Source organism: Mauremys reevesii, linkage group 2, assembly GCF_016161935.1.
Source record: "Mauremys reevesii isolate NIE-2019 linkage group 2, ASM1616193v1, whole genome shotgun sequence".
Classification (NCBI taxonomy): domain Eukaryota; kingdom Metazoa; phylum Chordata; order Testudines; family Geoemydidae; genus Mauremys; species Mauremys reevesii.
This window is the reverse complement of record NC_052624.1, coordinates 250,540,039-250,546,647: the sequence shown is the minus strand read 5'-3', so window position 1 is coordinate 250,546,647 and position 6,609 is coordinate 250,540,039.

Sequence of the window (6,609 nt, the reverse complement as noted above, 5' to 3'; positions counted from 1 at the left end):
CTGTATCTCTCTTGCAAACACGGAGAAAGTGCAGAGAAAAACAGACAGCGTCCTGTAATGATTGTCAGCTTGAATGCGTGTCACAGGGCATTTATATCTCAGCAGGGAGTAGTATTGTTTACACGTTTACCCAGATATGCAATATGAATTTCTCTCTCACTAACCAAACACTATGAACACTAACCAAACTTCTTCTCCCATAACCACTGTCTCAGTAAACTGTTGACTTTTGCCCAAATGAATGCTTTTGTTATTTGAATCTGCTGGAGGAGATGGTGGTGGTGTGGTGTAAGGCTGCAGCTGCACCATGATGGCAGCCCCCATTTTGAGACAGCAGAAAGGGGAAGGGGAGTTCCACCTCTCAGGACAGATGGTGGAAAGGAAAACAGGCAGATGGGCAAAATTGCCCTCCATGCCATAGACCTGTAAACAATTGATAGCTGTGGCATTAGCATGTCACTGAGGCCGATTGCCAGGTGGAGCAGCTGCCATTTTGAAAACATGCAGGGGGCGAGTGGAGCTGGACAGACAGCATGGGTTGAGGGAGGGAGGTGGGGGCTGGATACTCTGAAAGGCTCCTTGCTCACATCCACCTACAATGGCAGCGGTCCTGGCGCAGTGTTCCCTCTAATTTTTTACGTCCATGTGTGGAATGAATTTTGTTATGTGCACCAATACATCACCTTCATTTTGGTGCACATAACAAAATTCATGTGGTGGGGGTGGGGCTGAGGGGTTCGGAGTGTGAGAGGGGACTCAGGGCTGGGGCAGAGGGTTGAGGTGTGGGGGGAGGTGAGGGCTCTGGCTGGGGGGGGGGGTCTGAGGATGAGAGGTTTGGGGTGCAGGAGGGGGCTCGGGCAGAGGGTTGGGTGCAGGGAGTGAAGGCTCCGTCTAGGGGTGAAGGCCCTGGGATGGGACCGGGGATGAGGGGTTTGGGGTGCAGGCTGTCCCAGAGCTGCGGCAGGGAGAGAAAACTCCCCCCATCCCTCTCTCACCACAGCAGCTCGAGGCCAGGGGAGGGACTCCTCTCCCTGGCAGCTCCCACAGCCCTGGGAGGGACTCTTCTCCCCAGCAGCTCCGGTGGGTGTGGGCCAAGGGAGGGGCTCTTCTCTCCCAGCTGCAGCAAGTTTGGGACAGGTCCATGCTGGGGCTGGCCGGGAGGGGCGCCTCTCCCCACCCACTGCAGCAGGTCCGTGCTGGGAGAGAAGCATCTCTCCCTGCCGCAGCCCTGAGCCACTTTGCGGCTTAATAGGTAGCTGCGCAGCCGTGAAGCTTAGAGGAAACTTAGGTCCTGGAGCACCAGAACTGAAGCCACAATGCCAGTATTGCACAATAATAAAAAAATGAATTATAGATACTAACATGCTGAGGTTCCTTCCAGGGAATCTACCTCTATGGTCCTGGCCGGGACTTGGCTCAGCTGATGCAGGGCAAGAATCAGGGTCAGACGCAGTAGGGCTAGTCTAGGGCTGGCTTTCCAGCTGGCTGTCGTCGGGGTCCTGAGTCCCAAAAAGATCCTGGCTGTCAGTGGACAGCTCTTCTCTGGCATCCTCCTGCTCAGACCCTGACAGATTTTGCCAGTCGGCCCCGGTGAGGGTAATGTGAGGGCAGAAGGCTCAAAATTGTGCCTGGGGCAGGTTGAGCTATAATTGTGTAGAATACTGTCCAAGTCATCAAAAACCTGACAGGTCACATGTACCCCACTGAACTGTCTCCTCTGTCCCTTGTATCAATGTATTTTCTCCTCAGCTGCTTGTTCTTTATCTAGCACTGGTCAACATCCCGGTCATGACCACTCACAGACACCTGTTTTGCAATGTCCCTAGAAAAGTATTTTTTTCGGTCGCTGGTCACAAGAGCTTCTTGAAAAGACACTTCTGCCAGATGGCAATGAGATCCAGGGGCTCAGCAAGGCTCCAAGCAGCTGCACAAGGCATGCTGTGGGGTTTCCGGTATGTTATTGCATTTGTATCACAAGAATGCTTATAGACTGGGATTAGGAGCAAGTGGGCCACAGCTGACTCTGGGCCAGCTTTTAAACTTGGGGGAGTAGTGTTGTCCTGGGAATTTGACACCAGAGCAGGGAGGGCACACAGGAAAACAGACATCTGTAAGTCACCCTGCAAAGCACTGTGAGATAACTGTTGGAAGCATGAAAAAAGTGATGTGCAGCACTTACGTCCACACAAACAATAGACAAAACTAGTTCAGTTTGAAGCAAACCAAATCCACTTTGTAAGAGTATTCCAGATAAATGCAGAGTTAATGCACAATGATGGACTGGGTCATGTATATATAAGCATTTTCAAACCAGAAACTCAATATGATCTGGTTTAAAACCGCCATGTAAACAAACCTGTCTCAACAGCAACCAGAAACTATATATTACAGGAGCCACAGAGTGAAACATAGGGTCACTTTATCAGTGACCAGCAAAATTAACACCACAGTTTATTAGGCTCTCTTATTCATAATCCTACGAGTGACTGAATATGACCATCTAGTAGAAAATGTATTGCATCTCTGTTTTCATGGTTCATCAACATGGGTCCTAGCTTCTGTGACAGATCAACCTTCATCTGTCAACAATTTATATTTGATATAGAGAAATAATTCTTCAGAGAAAATTATTAGAAAATAGGAGCACTGTATCTTTGTTTAAGGGTGTGCGAGAGAACAAAACACCATATTGACCTCCCACCCTTCAGGCATCTCCATCTTTCTTGGCTGAAATCCTTCTGGATACTAATTAGGCTTCCATTGACTTGACTGACAGTGTTGCATGACAATTTGTTTTAATTAGTTTCAGCTGGAAAAAGTTCAAATGATCTTTATAGAAAAATGAAACCAAACACTATTTTGCCCAGGCCAAAAGGAACCAATTTTTTTCCTCCAAGATAAGTGCACCTGTGAACTCCACGTCAATATGATAATAGAACTTTGAAATGAGACTGTATCTATAGGGGACATCCGCCTAAGACAAGGGGGCACTGCTGCAGCTTAGCGGAGTGGCACTCAAGTGCCTGACACGGTACCATAAAGTTGCAAGCAGGTAATTCTCAAATTTCTCATTTCTTACCTATATATCAGACCCTGCTTAGAGTAACTTTACCAAGACATACATAGACATTTACACCATTGTATTGTTTTGATATGACTTTCTCTACTTCCAGTAAATCATGTTTTAATAAAATCCATGAAGTTAGCCTATATTATGTGGGAAATTCAGTCTGTCTTCAAAGAAGTAAAAACACACAACCACTCCATAATCAAAAAGCACACAGAGGACAATTGTTTTATGCTGATCACCAAAGGTACATCTTCCTCTTAAAGTATTGCTAGGCATATAAATTATAACCATCTTGTTTACAATATTTACAGACAATTAAATAAATACCAAGTCCTGAATTGCACAAGTTACTTGGTGAGAACAGAAGGTAGTGTAGTGGTGAAAAATCACATGTAGGATTGAAGACACGTGTATATATAAAAACAGGTTGTGCTTCACATTTATTACAATCTATATGCAAGCTTTACCAAACTAATTATCTTTTTCAATTTTGAGATAACTACTGATTTTTGAAAACTCATTAAACTTTCAAAATGCATTTATTTTCTCTTGTATTTATTTACAAGCATTTTTTTGGCATTCAACATTGTAATATCTGAATACCTCACAACACTCCTGAGAAGCAAGGAATAATTCCTATCTTTTGGACAGAGAAAATGATGAACAGAGGTTAAGTGACTTGTCCAAAGCCACAAAGGAAGCCCTATGACAGTACTAGGAATGGAACTAAGAGCTCAGCTTAATCTTGTGCCCTAACCACAAGACCATTCCTTGCCTTCTCCCCCAGAGTGACTGACCTAGACCACATCTCACAACGGGAGATGTTGGCGCCGCCGTGCCTGTGCGTGATGTACACGAGTTCGTTGCTGGCTCTCTGGGGCAGGGACATCCATTTCTTGACCAGCTGCCGGACGGTGTTGTCCGCCTTATTGAGGGGCACCTTTGCCACGGCGGATCCTCTCAGGACAAAGGCGATGCGGGGGATCAGGAAGGTGTTGAGGGCATTGATTTTTTGCCACGACGCCAGCAGCGATGCTGTTGTCTGTAAGACCCGTGCCTTGTTTGTTGTGGAAGTTGGAAGGTATGTAGTGAATGAGGAAGGGAACTGCAGGAAGAGAGAGGATGGTTTTGTGCTTAAGGCAGTGAATGCTACCAATGAGAATTAGATTCTATCCCTGCCTCTCAGTCCCCAGGTGATGCTGGGTAAGCCACACAAACTGAATTTTCACAGCTGGCAACTGTATTCTTCATTTTCTGGGTATCCTATTTGAGAAAACTTGTGCCAGGTTTGCACAAGTGGTGAACACCTATAGTTACAACTGAAGTCAGTAGGAGACATGCTTCAGAGTGCTATTAAATGCTAAGTACTCTGAAAAGTCAGGGCATGGCTTCTCAAATTGGGCATCCAAAATTTTTGCTTTCTTATCTCGTTGCCTAAGTTCCCCATTTCTAAAATGGGGATAACAATACCACTTCAATTCACTGGCGTGTTTAATGAATGTCTTTTATGTTTATGAAGTGCTCATGCTACAGTGAGCACCAACAAAAGACTCCTTGAGGAAATTAAGGCTGTGTCTACAATTACAAGCTTATAGTGGCACAATTGTACCGATACAGCTCTGATGCTGTAAGAGTGCTCGTGTAGCCACATTATGCTGATGGGAGAGAGCTCTCTAGTCAACATAACACCAGCTCAACGAGTGGCAGAATCTATGTCAGCGGGAGAGCGTCCCCCATCAGCACAGCACTATGCACGAGCGCTTATGCCAGCAAAACTTATGTCACTCCCAGGGAGGAGGGAAAGTTCACACCCCTGAGTGATAAAAATTTTGCTGATATAAGTGTTGGTATAGACATGGCCTAATTCTGTACTCAATACAGAGCTTGGATGGTATATAATAAATACGGAATGGGACAACATACTGAATGATGAGGATAAAAAAATTAAATAGTTACTAGAACTGACTAAACTCACAATTTTTGGTTCGTAAGAATTGAAATCTGGGTTCATTCTGCACTGGAACAAACCCAAATTTGCCAAAATTTCTCAATGAATCAAGAATTTTGTTTTGCAAACACTTAATTATAATGTTTCCTACATGAAGGTAAATTAATTATTTTTTGCTGGAACATTTCTAACCAGCAACACATTCAGTGAGCATAGTCTCTCCTCTGCACCGAATGAGGCTAGGGTTCTGTGGAAAAAATTGCATGTGATTATGTACTAAGTCTGCATCAAAGTCTACACAAAAGGGTGGCTAAATTAAGGTTGCATGGGCAACTTTAAATTTGGCATTTCCTAATTTAAGTGCTTGACTTTGCAACTTTAGCGCTCTTAGATTTGTATAGTTTCATCACTATACCTTTACTTTAGGATTAAAGATTAAAAACAGCAAAAAATAACTACTATAATGTAAATTAGCATGTAAATATAATTGGATTGTATCTGTTTTAATACATCTGACTACCTTATTTCTTCAAAATACATCTGTAAACAAGATTCTACTTATGTCTGTTCTGTTGTAAAATAAAACCAGAAATCTTTATTTATTCTTAAATCTGAATTAAAACAATTTCATTGACAAATTATCACTATTAACATGCAAGAATAGGTTATCACATTACACTGTTTGAATAGTCAGTTGCCTAGATTATAATTTCTCCATTACAAAATTCAGTGTCTTCACGGGAGGATTAACTCCCCTCCTCCCCAGCTCCAGATACAATTCTTTCGGTGGGTTAAGGATTCTCACCCTAGCAAAATCACTCTTAACATGTGGTAGCAAAGACCACAAATAATCATTCCTGCAGCTCTATTTAGGGCTCAAGATGACAGATGTTGGTGAAAGGAAATGAAAACAAGATTTCAAATCCTGGGCTCTTACTCTTTCCCCTGAAACTATGTAAAGAAGCCTCAGAAGGGGGAGGGAGTGAAACACTCTAACAAAGATAAAAAACAAGTAGTATATCTAAGACTACTGTGAAGCAAATGCTTCTTAGCCTATGATATTTTAGGTATGTGTGCTGTAATGAACACAGCAGCCCATTTAAGCAGTTTTTCAATGAGAATCTGAAATTTTATTTAATTATCTTAGAGTAAAAAAGACAAGACTATACAATTCTAAATGAATGCTAGATCCTCCACTTTTAAAATGGAGGATGTTTATAAAGAGTAAGTTTGGATTTTTTTATGAGTACTGTCATACAGCCTTTCTAAACTGCATCCATGGTGTTTGCACCAGTTATTTCTTCCCATAATTAATGCCTTATGTGTTGAAGATCATGACAGTGGTTTGTGATAGGCTCCTAATGAAAAGTTAGAGAACTGAGCTGTTTTTTACCATTCAAAAATGCCCAGATGTGGCATTAAGTCTTCAGTACCTAATTCAGAAACACAGCAAACTGTGATAACAGAAATTCTGTGAAACAGTCTAACTTAACTGATCAAAATTAAAATGTGTAGGTTAAGTAAAAGCAATAGACTAATCATATAGAACAACTAGAGCAGAAACAGATGTCTTGCCTACACTAGAAAGAGT